Source organism: Lycium barbarum, chromosome 9, assembly GCF_019175385.1.
Source record: "Lycium barbarum isolate Lr01 chromosome 9, ASM1917538v2, whole genome shotgun sequence".
NCBI classification, from domain to species: domain Eukaryota; kingdom Viridiplantae; phylum Streptophyta; class Magnoliopsida; order Solanales; family Solanaceae; genus Lycium; species Lycium barbarum.
Window position 1 is genome coordinate 101029381 of NC_083345.1, and position 19001 is coordinate 101048381.

General features: G+C 40.6%; 1 long non-coding RNA gene across 1 annotated transcript; it reads right to left on the bottom strand.

Annotated features, from left to right (window-relative positions):
- Nucleotides 1-10819: 10819 nt before the first annotated feature.
- On the bottom strand, nucleotides 10820-12751 carry LOC132608832 (uncharacterized). The gene is made up of 3 exons (XR_009570538.1): nucleotides 12311-12751; nucleotides 12169-12229; nucleotides 10820-11134 (listed from the first exon to the last, which is right to left on the bottom strand). It is a non-coding gene; the product is annotated as an uncharacterized LOC132608832 (long non-coding RNA).
- Nucleotides 12752-19001: the final 6250 nt, after the last annotated feature.

Genomic DNA, 19001 nt, shown 5'->3' on the forward strand with positions numbered 1-19001 from the left:
TCATAGCTTTATTAAAGGAATATGTGGATGTCTTCGCTTGGTCATACACAGATATGCCAGGTCTAAGCACTAAAATAGTGGCACACATATTACCCATCAAGGGGGTTTTGTCCCGATCAAACAAAAGACGCGAACCTTCAAGCCAAACATGAGTATTAGGATAAAAGATGAAGTAGAAAAATAGATCAAGTCGGGAGTAGTGGAAGTAACGTCCTACCCCACTTGGGTAGCCAGCATAGTGCTGGTACCCAAGAAGGATGGGAAGATCCGAATTTGCATAGACTACCGAGATCTCAACTGGGCCAATCCAAAGGATAACTTCCCTCTCCCCAACATCCACATCCGGATAGATAGTTGTGCTAAGAACGAGCTGCAGTCATTTGTAGACTGTTTCGTCGGGTACCACCAAATACTCATGAGTGAGGATGAGTGAGGAAGACGCTGAGAAGACAGCCTTTATCACCCCTTGGGGAGTCTACCCTTACAGGGTAATGTTGTTCGGCCTAAAAAATGTCAGCGCCACATACATGAGAGCCATGACTACCCTGTTCAATGATAAGATGCATCGAGAGATTGAAGTCTATGTTGACGAAGTCATCATAAAATTAAAAGAAAGCTCAGAACACACCGTACACATGCACAAGTTCTTCGACAAGCTTCGCAAGTTCAATCTGAGGCTGAACCCCGCCAAGTGTGCATTCGGAGTGCTTGCCGGAAAGTTGTTAGGATTCATAGTTAGCCGCAAGGGCATTGAACTGGATCCTACCAAAATCCAAGTGATTCAAGAATGCCACCGCCCAAGACCAAGAAGGAAGTCGTGAATTTCTTGGGAAGGTTGAACTACATTGGGCGGTTCATAGCCCAGTCAACTGTGATCATGGAGCCAATCATTAAATTGCACAAGAAAGATTTTTCAATGAATTGGACGGAGGAATGCCAAGAGGCATTCGACAAAATCAAAAGATATCTCTCTAATCCTCCCGTTCTGGTGCCGCCCAGGAAAGGGAGTCCTCTATTACTGTACCTGTCGGTATCAGAGATTGCTTTCAGTTATATGCTGGCCCAGCATGACGAAGAAGGAAAAAAGGAACATGTCATTTACTATTTGAGCAAGAAGTTTACATCCTACGAGGCGCGGTACACGCTCGTAGAAAAGACCTGTTGCGCTCTGACTTGGATCGCTCAAAAGCTAAGGCACTACCTATTAATGTTCACCACCCACCTCATATCCCGAATGGATCCATTAAGATACATTTTCAGGCAACCGATGCCTATGGAAAAATTGGCAAAATGGCAGGTGTTGCTAAGTGAATTCGACATCATATACGTAACACAAAAGGCAATCAAAGGACAAGCCCTAGTCGAATTGTTGGCAGAAAGCCCCGTCGACAACGAGCTTGAGCCTTTACAGACTTTCTTCCCAGATGATGAGGTACTGGCTATAGAAGAAGAGTTGACGGAACCATACTCAGGATGGAGACTGTTCTTTAATGGGGCAGTTAATTACAAAGGGTCAGGCATCGGGGTGGTATTAATATCAGAGAGAGGACAACACTATACGATGGCTGCAAAGCTCAACTTCAGGTGTACCAATAACATGGAAGAGTACGAGGCATGCGTCCTCAGCCTCAGGATGGCGTTGGATATGAGCACACCAGAGTTTTTGGTAATCGGGGACTCCAATTTACTCATAAATCAGGTAAAAGGAAACTGGGAGACCAAAAATGATAAGATACTCCCATATGTAAATTTGGTGCAAAGACTGTGCAGGAGATTCAAGAATATCAATTTCAGGCATACCCCGAGAGCCCAAAATGAGTTTGCGGACGCATCTGCTACGATAGCCTCCACGATCCCACACCCCGAGAGTGCTCACATTGACCCTCTGGAGATCACGTTAAGAGAAGAATATGCTCACTGCGCCCACGTCGAGACTCAGCTGCATGGCCAACCATGGTATGCTGACATCAAGACATACTTGGAGAAGGGATAATACCCCCCCCCCCCCCAGACCCAGAGAGTTCAGCGATAGAGAAAGACTATCAGGAGGCTGGCCAATAGTTTCTTCCTGAACAAAGAAGTATTGTACAACAGAACACCTGACCTTGGTTACTCAGGTGCGTGGACGCCGAGTAGGCTACAAAACTGCTGAAAGAGGTGCATGCAGGGGTATGCGGTCCTCACATGAATGGATTCATCCTCGCAAAGAAAATCCTAAGGACACGATATTACTGGATGACTATGGAGCATGATTCGTGCAAATTTGTAAAGAAATGTCATCAATGATAGATACACGGAGATTTAATCAAGGATTCTCCCACCGAATTACATGCGATGAGCTCGCCATGGCCCTTCGTGGCATGGGGGATGGATGTCATAGGACCCATCGAGCCCCCGGCCTCCAATTGACATCATTTCATCTTGGTCGCCATCGACTACTTTACTAAATGGGTGGAAGCCACTTCGCACAAGTCAGTGACCAAGAAGGTTGTAGCTGACTTTGTCAGAAACAATCTGATCTGCCGTTTCGGTGTACCGAAATCCATCATCACTGACAATGGTGCCAATTTGAACAGTCATTTGATGAAGTAAATTTGCGAACAATTCAAGATAACCCACAGGAACTCTAACGCCTACTGGCCACAGATGAATGGAGCCGTAGAGGCTGCCAACAAAAACATCAAGAGAATCCTGAGGAAGATTATCGACAACTACAGGAATTGGCACGAACAACTGCCTTATGCCTTGTTGGGGTACCGAACGACGACCCGCACTTCCACCGGGGAAACCCTATATCTCCTTGTCTACGGTATAGAAGCGGCTATACTCGTAAAAGTGGAAATCCCCTCACTCTGGATCGTCCAAGAGGCGGAGCTACAAGATGCAGATTGGGTTAAAAATTGTTATGAACAACTGGCCATGATTGAGGAAAAGAGAATGGTGGCAGTGTGTCACAGACAGCTATACAGACAAAGAATGTCTCGAGCCTTCAACAAACGGGTCAGGGCCCGACTTTTCAAAATTGGACAACTCATGCTCAAGCGGGTCTTTCCCCACCAAGAAGAATATAAAGGAATATTCGTGCCAAACTGGGAAGGCCCATACATGGTCAGGAAAGTACTCTCGGGAGGAGCCGTAGTCCTAGCCAAGATGGATGGACAGGAGTGGCCTAAAGCCATCAATGCAAACGCGCTCAAGAGATACTACATTTAGGATGTCGTTTGCTTGTAATTGCATTGTTATTTCATTGTAATCATACCTTCTGCTTGTAATCGTACTAGAATAGGAGAAAGAAAATTATTTATGTAATGAGCTATGCAGCGACCTGACTTCCCCACAGTGGGATACGTAGGCAGTCCATATCAGACCCGGTCACATTATTAGTCAAAACTCAATTACTTTATCCTGAACTATGTTCGACCTGAATTCCTGCTGCGATTGGATACGTAGGCGCTTTCGAGCTCAGACGTCATAAAAGAATAACCCAAAAGCCATTAGGAAAACCTCAGAGACCATAAAGCTGAAGGAATCGACGAAATCAAACTACGAGGACTGATACAAGAATCGACCAGCGCCAACCATACACTAGGGCAAAATTTTTGAGAGGGTCTTAGAAATTCCTATAGAGAACAATCAACAGGGAGATAGAAAAACAAAGCTCTACACTAGGGCAAAAGTTTTGAGAGGGTCTCAAAAATTCCTGTCGGGAAAAATCAATAGGGAGATAGCAAAACAAAACCCCATATTGGGGCAGAATTTTTTAGGGAACCTCAAACATTCCCGCATACTGAGAAGTAGCGGGGGCCGCTCAAGGCAAGCCCAAAGCTGAGACAGAATTTTTTGAGAAAGATCTTAGGATTTTTCCATCAGTTCGGATATCAGCAGTCATACCTCACGAGGGATCTGGAAAACCTCGCTCAAAGTCACATGTCATGACAAAAGATTTTTCCAAAAAACAATATGTATAGAACAATGCGCTTTACAAAATTTTTACTGTGGACTTTCAAAAAAATACATCCATTGATATAAGTAGGCTTTAAAAAACCATCTCTTGAAATACTTAGCCCAAGAGGGTTCGGAAAAACGTCAAAAGGAGCCACTAGACGGGAGGACAACAATGCTAATCGGCCTTTTAGGAGACTCCCAATTTTTTTGTGGATGCAGGTTTTAACAGGAAAGCGAAAGAACTATGAAGACCGAACCAGCAAGAGCGACTTGTTTGACCATCAGGTCCGCAACAAGCAAACTAGAAAGGATATGTCCGACCAGAATGGTTTTAATAGGAAAGCGAAAGAACTATGAAGACCGAACCAGCAAGAGCGACTTGTTTGACCATCGGGTCCGCAACAAGCAAACTAGAAAGGGTACGTCTGACCAGAAGGGTAGGAAATGAACGAGCCTAAAGGCATATCCGGCCAAAAGGGTCGTACAAAAGCGAAAGACAAAGACATATCCGACCAACAAGGTCAGAATAAAAAAAAATGAAAAAAGGCATATCTGGCCATAAAGGTCAGCAGCCAACACAACAAACGGAAGAAAGATTATCCAGCCGAAAGGGCTATATCTGTCATTTACTTTTCTGTTGCCAAAAGGGCCATTTCACATTTACTTTCCTGCTGCCGAGAGGGCCATTGCACGTTAACTTTCCTGCTGCCGAGAGGGCCATTGCACGTTTACTTTCTTGCTGTCGAGAGGGACATTGCACGTTTACTTTTCTGCTACCGAGAGGGCCATTGCAGGTTTACTTTCATGCTGCCGAGAGGGCCATTGCATGTTTACTTTCCTGCTATCGAGATGGCCATTGCACCTTTACTTTCTTGCTGCCGAGAGGGCCATTGCACGTTTACTTTTCTGCTGCCGAGAGGGCCATTGCATGTTTACTTTTCTGCTGCCGAGAGGGCCATTGGACGTTTACTTTCCTGCTGCCAAGAGGGCCATTGCACGTGTACTTTTCTGCTGCAGAGAGAGCCATTGAACGACTACTTTTCTGCTGCCGAGAGGGCCATTGCACATTTACTTTTCTGCTGCCGAGAAGGCCATTGCACATTTACTTTGCTACTTCCGAGAGGGCCATTGCACGTTTACTTTTCTGTTGTCGAGAGGGCCATTGCACGTTTACTTTCCTGCTACAGAGAGGGCCATTGCACGTTTGCTTTTCTACTGCCGAGAGGGCCATTCATTCATTCATACTGTCGAGAGGGCCATTCATTCATACATACTGCCGAGAGAGCCATTCATTCATTCATACTGCCGAGCGGGCCATTCATTCACACTATCGAGAGGGTCATTCATTCGTACATACTGCCGAGAAGACCATCCATTCATTCATACTGCCGAGTGGGACATTCATTCATTCATACTGTCGAGAGAGCCATTCATACAAATACCATAAAGATATCTACAATATTGTCGAATTTCGGAAGCAGGTGCACAGCCTCCAAGAGAGAGCCAACCTGTTGAACCAGATCCAGATGAATTGCGGAGCAAATGTGGAACTTTTTCTTATGCAACCGGCCAAGATAGGGTGCCCATGAGAGTCAAGCTCTCCGGCCAGGACTTGGAAGCTATCCAATCTCAGACTCAGCTATAACCTGTATATTTTACTAAAATACCGTGACCAGTCGGATACACACCGGTAAAATCTGAAGGTAGTCTCGAGAAAAGCGGGATGCTCTTCTCCAACAAGGTGGCCTGATTCCTAGAGACTAGGGATATGTAGGCAGACTCAAAGCCCAAGAGTCGACCGCACTCTAACCATTGTCCAGGGGAATCCCGATCACAACACCAGGAGTCTCAGGATTTTCCTGCTCAATCACTTAAAGTCTTTAATCGAGTCGAACTACAGGTGGCCCAAATTCTCGTACACCCCGAGATATGTAGGAAACCCGGAAGCCAGGGTCTGGCCACACAAGTGTGAATTGCTTGAAATTTAAGGGCAAGATGAGTCGGGTCAGTAAAAAATTAGAGTTAGTCAAATTCGTTGCTTAGGGATGGTCTCGCCATCCCCAAACACTAGAGAGGCAGTTGTTGACACCTAATTTTTGACCTCCCATAGTTTATTTTAAGAGCTCGGAGTCCTTAGACAATAAATAAAATCTGTTGTGCACCCTAAAGGGTCTAGGTAATTTTTCATGAAAATTATTTGGGATAATATTTCACCCTATTAAATTAATAAAGAAATCTCCAAGGTATTTTTAAATTTTGTGGAAATTAATGATATTCAAGGAATATTTTCATTGTGAAATTAATCAAAGGGAAAAAAGCCCTTTTGGGATAATTATTTACTTAATTAATTAAAACAAGGAAAATTAGATTAATGAGTAATTTTATTCCATTTTTATTTTCCAAGTTGCTTTATGTGGGGGGTCTGGGATGTAGTTTAAGTTAATGTGTTTGTTTGATGTAAGTCCTGTGTTTTGAATTAAAGTCAAAGAAGGTCTGTTAAATGTCATGGTGGGCCTAGTCTTAGGTGCCCTATGTAATGGGCTTGGTTCAGGGGTGTTAGTTTGAAGTCACAGGCCGCCCTGAGTAGTTTACTAGCCTTATGTTCCTGTGTGTTGTTTATTTGGAAATGGGTTTTGGTCTGATGGTTAATTAAAGATGGAGGTCAAGAGGCCATATGTCAATTGTAAATTTGAAGTCTTGTTATGAATTGGACCTAGTTTGATCATTACTTGTCCTTTGTGAACATGTGTTATTGCGAAGGAACCTAGTCTAGTTATTGTTTGTCCCGCTTGATCATATGTTAGTTGGGAAGTTTGAAGTCTTGAACCTAGTCTTGTTATTGTTGTCCTACCTGATCATGCATTTGTTTTGGGAAGTTGGAAGTCGAATAGGAACTAGACTTAGTTTGACCATTACTGGTTCTACTTAATCTTGTTGCTTGTTTGGAAGTTGGAGTGTGGATACGCCTTAGACCTAGTCTGATCATGTCTACCCTGTCTAGTGATATGTTTTGATTCTAAAAGAGTGAAGGTTTACTGTGTACTTTTGTGGGATTCCTGTTTGCTCTACTTAGTATCTTGTTTGGCCTTATGGGTGTAGCTGGGTACATGGGAATTAAATGCTTTTGTTTGGCCTAATTCTTGTTGCTTTCTCTAAGTCATACCTACTTGATTAGAAACTGGGCATTTTGGGTCACATTAGTCTACATTGAGATAAAGGTCTTAAAAAAAATGATCCTGAGAAGGGGAAGGATTTAAATTTTATCAAAGTATTTCATTTGACTCTGCCTTTGTCTGATTGTCCTGCTTGTGATAAATGTGGGAATTTGTTAAACCTACCTCTGAGTGAAACCTATGGAGTGTGTGGTTGTGTGGTGTTGAGTCCACAAGGTCTCCAATGTTGCTAAAATGAACTAGGTTCAGAGCAGTTCTAAGATGGTCTGTGTTTGACAAAAATGGGCAAATCACTTAGTCTAACAGGCTGGTCAAGAAGTAGTTGTCATGTTTGTCCTAATCTAGCAATGAGATGTATCTCCCCTAATAAAAATGGCATAAAAAAAAGAAGGGTTTAAAGATTGGTGGTTTGACAACGAGTGTGTGCATATGTGTGAGTCTTTTGGTCCCTCATGTGTAAGTTGTCCATGAGTCATGTCTGTGTAAAGAAAAAACCTTGTTTTGAGGACTGATCACCTAGCTATGTTAACTGCAAAGATAAAGAATAAAAGAAGAAAGGGCAATGGGTTCCTTGACATAACTCTTGCTCATGTTGTCTTTGTTGTGGCTTCGCTAGATGCTTTTGTGTTGCCCTTTTGATGTTGTGAACTAAGTTCTTTTAAAAAAGGAGTGATGATGAGGCTGGAATGATGGTGTTTGAGGTCTATTGATGTTTCTTTCTGTGTGGTTTGATCCTGATAGGAACGGACATGTGTGCTTTCTTTTTAAATAATAATGTGGTTAAGAGCAAAGGCCTTTTTATGATCACAATTTTTGTTTTGAGCTTGTTAATTTTATTCCCACATTGCCTTCTGAAAGTTCCTTTTGTCTGAGGAGTCTGCTTGTTTTTTTAGCATTATTGTTTGAAATTGGTTGTGTGTAAGGAAAATGGGGTTGATAAGTGCAGTGTGGTGACATGAATCCATACCATAAGAAGCTGAGTGTCAACTGGTTACTTGTCATTTATTTCTATTTTTGGCCATGTGTTTTTTATCCCCTTTTGTCTAACTTGTTTATCCATGACTGATGTCTGAGACTCTGCCATCTTGGTTTATTGATTGAGACTTGCTCTTTATGTGATGTTTTGGATTCCTTGTTTGTCAAACTGTGATCATGTTATAAAGCCATTTCTTTCTTTCTCTTCCTCTCCCTTTGTTCTTTGGGAAAAGCCTCTGATTTTTCTAAATATGTTGAAAGATCACCTTTAGGAACCAAAACTGCTTTAAGGTTGTTTGGCTAAGTGTCCATGTGACTTACCCAATGGGAATCTTTTTTTTTTTCCTTTAACAAAGGCCTTCAGAACTTATTTATTTATTAACAAGTTGCCCTGATTTTTGCACCAGCTTGTTGTGTGTTTGAGTTAATAAGGAGGAGTAAGTTTTAGAAACTGCCAGTTTTAAATATGTACTTAAAAATCTCAAATGTTGTTAACTTCTTTTACCTGGGATAAGTGACACTGCCATGAGCCTTGTTTGTCTATAAGGCCTTCCCTAGGACCCTTTTCTATGGGAATGCTATGCTTGTTTTGAGATTGGCTTGGATATGTGTATCTTGAGGTTAGTTGGGATGAGATGTAGGCCACAATTTGAACTAGTCCCATCATGCCTTGTTTTCCTCTGGGCAATGGCTTGGATTTTAATAAAAAGGTTGGTTTGTCTGCTTGAATATGTGCATTTGGAATCCTCCTAGGATGAGCCCTGGGCTAAGTGTGTCTGGAAAGAAACAAACATATATTTGACCATGAATCTTCCTGTATCTGCTTTGTCTCAGCTTATCCTGTTGTTACCATGATCATCTTAACAAGATTCTGTCCTGACTGATCATTATCTATGCCCTTCTTAAGCAGCTGTGTGCATTATCTTTAGTGCCATCCAATTATGTAATCACCATTACCTCTTCCCTGCTGATCATTTAGTCCCATTTAGATGTTGTTATTGGCTATGTTTGATGTGAATGTCTGTCTTTAGAGTATGACACTTGACTGCAATTTGTTTGTGAGCCTGCCTGAAATCTGTTGCCACTCCTAAGTTTCTGTACTCTCTTTTTCCTCTTGTTTGGATGTATTGGTTGAGGTAAACTATGGTAGTTCAGGGTCGTCGAGGCCTTCTCGGTGTTAGCCATGCCTGGGGTTCTTAAAAGGCCCTTGGAACTTGTGTGACAACGGGAATACAAGGCAAGGACTTAGTCCCCATGCCATTGGAAAATCTCCAATCAAAACAAACCCACTCAAGGAAAAATGGGGTAAGTATAGAACAATATGAGTACTTTTCGATGTTTTGTATTATGTATAGTTTGGTTATTCTAGTGATAAGATCAGTGTTTATAAACTAACTGGATTCCTTTTTTCTTTCCCCTCTATCCTCACTCTCATGGCCATTTGGGTCCAGTCAAAGCCAACTAAAGGCCCAATAGAAAATTAATAAAAAACGAGTCCGCGAAGGTGAAGTAGATAGCGAGGCGCGCAGAAGGCCCAGCCATGGGTGAAAATGGATAACTAGGGGCTTGGTACACCCCTAGTCTAACTCTACTCAATTATCATTCCATTTTATTTGTTTAAAAGCTTTGATGTATTTGTAATTTGTATCAAACTCATATTACAGTGGAAAACGTTATGATTGGATTAGCCGTCTTAGGACAATGATGCTAATACAGTTTAGATGATTTTAGGTCCCCAACAAATTTTCAAAAACCCGATCAAATTCAACGGTTTCTTAAGGCTAAGTAAAAAATGGGATTTCCTAAAATGTTTTTTTTCGAGTGTAATCAATATTTCAAATTCGAAAAGGTTAAAAGCAACTATCGGTGATAAAAGGCATTGTTTAAACTCCTGTTATAAACTCCTCTTTAAACAAAACTCATTTTTCTTAAGTTTGTACAAAAAAGAGATTCTTTTTACAACTACTTGAAACAATTTTGGGTCTCAGCCCACGGATAATCTCCAATCAAAAGGCAAACTTTGTATCATTTATAATTTCAGAATCCATACTCAACCTTTAAAACTGGCAGGAACCAGATTTTGATAAAAGAAATATGTATATAACTCATTTTTTCTGAAAAATTAAAACAAAACCAAGCTCTTTATTCATGCTTACAAGTTTTGGGCCAAGAAAAAGGCCAAAAAAAACCTTAATTCTATAAAGACCAAAACCTCTCTTTTCCCTTTATTTATGAAATAAAATATACTCCTTGTATATAAAAGAAGACTATTTATACACGGATATTGTAAATTCGAAAACCACGATAACATATTTAAATTCTTTCCAAAAAAATAATATGCAATTTACAAAATGACAATTTCTTTTTGCTAAAATAAACAATAAATAGATAGTTCACGCGAATACTCATAATTTGGAATTCGAAGGTTAACCGTATAGTACGAATCCTTAATACTGGGGTGCCTCACACCTTCCCCAAGGGATCATCAGAACCCTTACCTAGAACTCTGGATAACGAAGGTTTTTTTACGGTATTTGAATAAACCCTTCACCCCGGTTTTTCTAAATTTCTAAAAATTAGGTGGCGACTCTTTTAAAACAAAGTCCGAAAGAGTACCAACAAGTTCATAGTAGCCTTTTATGCCTTAACTGCCGCGTAGAAATCGAACCATTACACAACTCTCATGTAAAAAGAATTTGCCTGTGGTTTCCTGAAGAAAATTGTACTTGAGGTCTAGTTTATACGCTTCAAACCGTTAAGTTATGACCATTTTACTGAAAAGTATCCGTCAGGAACCCTGGACCACAAAGTACAAATCACGGAGCGTGAACTACAAAGCGAAGGTACAAATCACAGAGACTTCAACAATAGCCTTTACGATAATGTCGATAAAAGAAATGTTGGTAACAAGGCTCCAATTATACCAAAAAAGAATACTAATCTAATAAAAAAAAGGCCCTAAACATGTATTGCAGCTCACCAAAAGACTGTAGGATGAGGGAGGTGTCCAGTGAAGGTTGCGTCGTCCTGAGTATCAATATCTACATCCACAAAAGAGATAAAATGGGACAAGACAATTAAGGAAACATGAAGAGATAATATGCAATTCAAAACATAAACAGGTTCATTTCGTAAAACTTAATAGAGCTTGGGCTTTAAAAATACTTATAATTTTATGAGGGAGTTCTATTAGTTAGTGACATGATCAGTAAACCATTGTGTACTAGATGAAGTATCATCTCGGTCCGATCGGCTAAGCCATATCACCACAATGTCATGTGGCTCGACCTACATTTGTTAGCATCATTGATCCAACCAAGGGAAACAATCAAATCACCCAAGCTAATGTTGTAACCATTGTTTTACATCGGCAAGTGTAACTTCAGGTATTGGCTCTTCTTTTGTAAATAACTACTTAGTTCCTAAGTGTTCTCCAAAGATATCTTTTAATATTTTGACACCTTCTCCCAATATCATAAAGTTTGACATCTTTGGCCCTTTCATAAATTTTGGAACCTTTGGCCTATTTCAATAAACCGAAAGCTTGGGCTCACTAGCCACAATTCTTTCTTAAGCATTACATAATAATCAATATTTGTCATTTGAGAAAACATATCATATTAAGCATAATATTATAGTCATAGTTGTTTAAACAATTGAAACCTTCATAGGCATATGAAGAAAAAAAAAAATCTTAACGTTTGAGGAAAATAATGGATAAAACATTTCGTCCACAATTTTGCACTAAAAATTTAAAAGGACGTTTAGTCTCACAATTACATTTTGAAGACATGACATTTTTATAAAAATGATTCTTTGGAAGGGTTCATCTCAACATACCCTGAACGACCTGAAGCCAACTTAGCTCCTTGAATATCCAAATAAATTAGCATGGATCTAATCCACGCATTATAATAGATACAAGGCACTCAGATTTTATCTTTCGTCTTTACCTGCCCCTAATTCATCAAGAACCGTAGTTCATGAGGTCCAATCGAGAATGAATCAAATTTCTTATTTATATCCCAATTAATAAATCTCAAACTCAGATTAAAAAATGGGGTAGAAACGTTACCTTTTTTGCTTTTGAGTCCTAGTTTGAATCTTCTAGAGATTCTTGGATTTTTTACGGATTCCTATAATTTTAAACCGGTTAATGTGTTAGAACCAACGCGTAATAAAAGTTAAGTAATCGAATCGTATTAAGAATACTTAACTTGAGAGTATTGATGAAAGAGGGGCTCTTCCTTCCTCTAGAATCCCAAAAATGTCCAAATTTCTCCTTGTATTTTTCTCTCCCCTCGTGCCTATATATATCTATAGGCATAAAAGCTCTTTCTGCTGCTCTTGCATGCAAAGAGGGCCAAGAGCCCTCGATGTGCATTGCCCAAAAGAATTCCACACCGAGGCCGTCCTTGTATTGGCTCTCACGTCGCATGCGATGTGGCGAGGCATTCTACGCGTCAGCTCTTGCATTTGTGCACTTGCTCTTGTGGCCTTGCGCTGGCCTCTGCTTTGCTTGACCTGTTGCCCTCTTCACGCGCGGGGTGTCTCACCTCGATAAGCGTCTACTCCCCATCTGGCCCTTTTGCTCTTCCACATGCTCATGGGGTTTCTCGCGAGGCAAGCCATGCCGCAAGCCCCGTGCTTGGCTTGCTTTTCTCGTTTCCTTCCTTGTCCATTCTGGCATTTTGCCCTCGTGTCTAAAACACTTCGACACTGGTTTGTTCAAGTATCCTCATGACCTCGTTACCCTCATGGGGTTCCAAATTCCCCGTCTTGGTTTGATATTAAGTTTTTCAGTTTGAAATTAGCTTAATTCAAAAATATGAATTTACAGAGATGTGTATACACTTTTATACAAAGATATAGTTTATACACTATTATATACCTTTATATAAGGCAGATATATTGTTGGGATAAGGCATCATTACCCCCCTCATCTAGTAGCGTTTTTGTTACGACACACCTTACCTAATTTTTGGTCCTATCACCTCCCTAAACTATTTAAAACCGTAATATTTTACCCCCTTAAGGTTGACGTGGCAAGGAGAGTGTGTTTCACTCTCCTTGAGAGAGTGAGAAACATAAAAAAGGGGAAAACTTAATTTTTTTTTCTTAAAAATCTATATTTTCTTAAAATATGAATATAAATCTAGTTTTCCACATTTTCAAAAAAATAATTAATTTTTTCAAAATTTTATAAAAAATCAGTTTTTTTTTTTCAAATTTTGACAAGAAAAATACTTTTTTCCGGATTTTATTTGAAAAATAAAAGTGTCCTAAGAAAATGAAATCATGAAAATCAAGATCTTTTAAGACATTTTAAAAAAAATAATCAAGCTTTCCATATTTTTAACAAATCTATTTTTCCATATTTAAAAAAAAAATCATGTTTTCAGTTTTGTTTTAAAAAAAAAAACATATGGGTTTTAAAAAAAAAAAAAAACCTAATTTTTGGTCCTATCACCTCCCTAAACTATTTAAAACCGTAATATTTTACCCCCTTAAGGTTGACGTGGCAAGGAGAGTGTGTTTCACTCTCCTTGAGAGAGTAAGAAACATAAAAAACGGGAAAACTTAATTTTTTTCTCTTAAAAATCTATATTTTCTTAAAATATGAATATAAATCTAGTTTTCCACATTTTAAAAAAATAATTAATTTTTTCAAAATTTTATAAAAAAATCAGTTTTTTTTTTCAAATTTTGACAAGAAAAATACTTTTTTCCGGATTTTATTTGAAAAATAAAAGTGTCCTAAGAAAATGAAATCATGAAAATCAAGATCTTTTAAGACATTTTAAAAAAAATAATCAAGCTTTCCATATTTTTAACAAATCTATTTTTCCATATTAAAAAAAAAAATCATGTTTTCAGTTTTGTTTTTTAAAAAAAAAACATATGGGTTTTAAAAAAAATCATTTTTTTTTTAAAAAAAAGGGTTTTAATTTTATTTTTTTAAAGAAAATTCAGTTTTTTAATTCGCGTTTTCAGTTTTTTTTTTTTTTAAAAAACGGGTTTTAAAAATAAATTTTTTAAAAGAAAAATCAGTTTTTTATTTTTTTATTCTTAAAAATTGACACGTAAGCTGAATTTTTTTTTAAAAAAAGAAAATAAATAAATGCACATGTGGCAAGGAGAGTGTATGTCACTCTCCCATATGAGAGTGGGCATCAGCATTTAGGGGGTACAATATTACGGTTTTAAATAGTTTAGGGGGGTGATAGGACAAAAAATTAGGTAAGGTGTGTCGTAGCAAAAACGCTACTAGGTGAGGGGGGTAATGATGCCTTATCCCTATATTGTTTATATAGATGTATATATTCGATATGATAATTTATAAGGGTGTATAAATATTGTTGTGATTTTTTTACTTTACAGGTATAAACTAAAAATATAACTACGTGAGCACAAAGTGTTACATTTGGTTGTATACATTTGAAAATTCTGTAATGAATATGATAGGAAAAAACTCACCCGGGGGTTAAAGAGGAAAACGCCAAATCACCGTAAGATACATACAATTCATCTACTAAAACACACTAGAAAATCTTAATTTGTCACTCACCCATTACTGACAAAATCGTATGCATTATGTAGGTACCAATACCCCTTTTTATACCATTTTTGTTCTCCGGTAAAATCGGATTTAACCAAAAAATCAGTTAGAAATTTGTATTTCTAGGGTTTGAAGACAAGTAGGTCGAATCCAATCCCGAGAACTCTTTGTGAGAGCCCGGTCTGGAATAGTTTAGATCGTGATATAGCTTAACAAATAACAAAGATAATATGATAAGATTCAAGTAGCTAAAAATGATAAGAAAACGATGATTCCGTAAGTGTTCCTTAGAGAAGAAATAATAATGATGGCGTTACAAAATGGGAAGAGCTAGAATATGAATAGATGCTCTTCCTTCTACCCTAAGTTACCTTATATAAACCACGGCAAGACTTTTCAACTCCAACATTCATGTGATGTGACATGACTGGGGAACAACGTGCTTCTCTGCTGTGACACACTGACCGAGGTCTGCTGACGCGTCCTGGGTTGGTGGGAATGGAGGCCAGCTGTATAGGTCCCATGGTCGTGGTAGATATCCAGTCTCGTGGCTAGGCCTGGATGCACTTTTACCCCCATACAGATAGTCCCCCACTTTTGGAGCTCTTCATAACATGAGCCCGGGAAGTGGAAGAGCCCCGCTGTCTGATCTTATCTTATCTCTGTAATCAAACCGTTTCACAATTTGTGTGCTTTTGGCTTGACGATTCATCTTCTCCGCACGCCTTCTCCCCTCATTTAATGCTCTGTCTCACTCGTCAGATGTCATTGCCTACGTGTCCCTTTCTCGTTTAAGAAACCTCTGAGGCTACTGGGTTCCATCATGATGAAATGATTCACTTCTACCGAGATGTGATTGACACGCGTAAGGGGTTACTTCTCCCTTTATCTTGTCCATTAGTCTGTTCTTTTTATTTCAAATTCCTCTTATTACTTTTCAAAATTGATTCGCCCTTGACTTCTCTCTTCCCACCTCTTAAAAGCTCTCTGCCTCTCTATAGTTCAATCTCGATCCTTCCATCAAAAAACCTTCTTCAATGTCTTTCCAACTAGAATCATCTTCCAGCATGTCTTCCGATTCTTCCATCGTTGGAGGTGCCACCACACGGTCTCAAAATATGGGTCAAAGTGGCTTAGCCATTCCGATCCACCTGGTCCCGATTGGGGGCCGACGACCGCCATTGAGCAAGGTGTCGAAGAAGAAGGCCCCCTCTTCGAGCTCCGAGGGTCAACATGCCAAATCGTTCATTCCCAAAGAGTGGGCCAACGAGAGGTATCTCGCTAAGAGCACCACCTCGCTCCTCCATTCATAACGGCAGTCTGGGCCGGGTCAAAGAAGATTGCGGTTGGAAGGACATCGAGGTGATCTTTCCTGATAAGGGTGGAGAACATCACCTCTCATCGGTCGGGGTATTCATTTGTTTACACCTATCTCTTCTCGCTCAGAGTGAGCGATATGATTGATCCCATGATTTTAGAATTCTGTAGGCGGTGCAGTATATGTTTGGCTCAGGTTAGGTCAGCGGTTTAGAGGACAGTGGCGTGCCTTCTATACTATTCTTCTTGGGTGAAAGAGGATTTCACTCTTTCACACCTAATCCATCTTTATTCCCTAAAAATCTTCAGGGCCAGGATTTTTCGATTAGCCCGGCGCAATCAGAATTCCTTGGTTGCTGGCACCGATGTCCACTCCGACTAAGGATGGACTAAGAGATTTGTCATTATTCGTACCGCGAATCTAGTCAAGCCGCCGGAGCCCCCAATACCCGAATAATGGAAATTCAATTTTATACCTTTCATTGCTAATTTTTTTCTTTTGTGACACTTTTCAGCCGTGATATGGAGGTCGGCGCCGATGGGAGACCTATCTAGATGGGTTCAGAAGATCCTAGACTCCTCTACCCCTGCTCTCCGCGTGTGGAAGAAAATTTCCACCAAAAATAATTGGAAGGGAAAAACTCACGGCCTTCCCAAGGGGTCTGCGGTGCGTCCGCTGGCGGACGTACCTGATGATCCGGTTGTGGCGGCCCAGCAAATTCTTCAAGAAGCTGCCCGACTAGGCCAGGATTCGGGAAGCGTCTCTCTGGTCCATTTGAAGAGGTCATCCACCGGCCCTACTCTCTCGGCTAAGAGAAATAAATCGGATACCCCTGATCAAAGCAACCGGGGGCCAATCCTAGGAACGCCAACTGCTCCCCAGAAGCCCATTGATCAGGAGATAGACTCCAGTAAGGAGGAGTTCGACCCTTCTCAAAATCTTACTCGCAAGGGAAAGGCCCCATAGGAAATTTCCACAGAGGCCCTTTTCAAAGAAATGGAGCTCGTTCTGATGATTGACTCCTCCTGTCATCCTTGATTCAACAATTCTAATGTTGGAAATAAATTTTCGGGCCCAATGCCTATTCCATCTATTCGTTCTTCATCCCGAGCGACCCCTAATCTAGTTGCCACAAGGCGAACTATCTGGCCGAGCACCGTCAGAAGTTTGGTTGATACTTTTTTGGCTCTTGTTAGCAACCCATCATCTATCAGGCAAGCCACCTTATCCGTTTCTCAGGAATGTGATCTCTTGTCTTTGCCGGCGGGAGTTGCCAGCTATTTGAGGCCATTGGCTTTGGAGAGGGACTGGAAAAAATGAACGTCATGTCCACGGATTTTCTCCTTAACGCCCAGGTATTTATTTTTGATCTTTTCTCTTCCCTCTACTTAACCTTAGCCGCACTCTAGTTTCTGATATTAGAATGCTTTTTTTGTTTTTCAGGCCTAACTTTTGACGAGTCTTCAACGCAAACTTATCGAAGAGAGGAAAAAATGGGAAGACCACCATAATTTGAAAGAGTGCCTCCCTGCTCTGGAGGTAAAGCTAGTGTGCCTAAAGGAACTGCTGAGAAGCTGAGCGTATCAGAGCAGGATAGGAAGATTCACAGCGATGAGGCTGCTAAATTTCACTCTGATATCGTGGAGTTGCGAAACAAGGAGGAGGCTCATCAAGAACACTATGCTAATGTTCTACAGACGTGAGACCGGCCTAACCGAGAGGGTCCAAATTTTGGAGGATGAGCTGAAGGTGTGCAGGAAAGAGAAGTTGGCCGCGGAAAAGACCCAGGCTGCCTTCGAGGAGAGGTTTCAGGTCCAGATGCCCTGAAACAAGGAACAAGTTGAGGCCAATCGTCGTTTTTCTGATTCCAACGCCTCCCTCTGGAGCATGGTCGAGGAGAGCTGGCTGAGCTACTCCAACATTGATGCTCGTATACAAACTTTGAGGAAATTGTTTTCTCTTGAAAAATCCCACGATATGTATCGGGCTCACCGGATTTCTCTTGAAGAGGATCGGGCTGGGATCACTGATACCAATGCCTAGATTACTGTAGCATTGTCCGTGGAGGAAAAAACTGCCAAGGCTTTACCTGTTCAGCCTCCGGTCGATGATCCCGCATCCAAAGGAGGGGAATGGTCTTCGGAAAAGGGGGACGATGAGGATGTTTCTGAGGGAGCTGAGGAGCAAGTCCCTACGGATGGTGAGGGAACCGGTCCTGAAGAAGCCATTATCAATGAAGCCGCTTTATGGAACTGCTGCCCTCCCTCCAGAATCTGGTGCTCCTGCCCCTTTCATGGATGATGGATCCGGGCCTCCTAGCAATACCACTGACTCCTGACTTTGTTCAGTTTTTAGCGCCAGGTTTCCCTAGTTGGGATCATTTTTTGATGGCTTTTTGAACATCCCAATAATGGCTTTACCCCTTTTTTGGGTGATGCCCTCGTTTTTAGGCCATGTAAAGTAACTATGCTATTTTCGCGTACCTGTTTATTCTTTCTTTTGCACTCTCTCTCTCTCTCTCTCTCTCTCTCTTTAAGATGATAACACGTTGTTTATAAAGCTTTTCATAACAAAGTCTCTTTTGCCTGCCATTATTATTCCGTTGATATTTGTTGTGGACCAGATGTAAGGTTATCTGATCCTTTGAAGGGGAGGTCTTTGACCGTGGGGATTTATTTGCCCGAAGATCTCTTTGCCAAAATTTTGCTCCATTTTTGTTTTGGATGCATGTGTTTAGGAATCATGATTGCTTTATTTCTTTACGTTCTTATTTTGATATTTTTGTACAATCACTTTTCCCAATCCGGGCATATTACATCTGGCTGCATATTTTATGACAAGGAATTATTCATCTGGTTCATAATAAATGAGGGGCCCCCATTGTTCGACGCCTATAATGAGAATGTCTCAACCTTGGCATAAGGTTTATGGTTCTTTCACACTCTGAGGCCCACAGGCTGTGTCGTGTGTTCGAGGTGAATGTTTGCGTGTCCGGGAGGACAGGTTCGTATAAACAGATTTCGAGGCATAT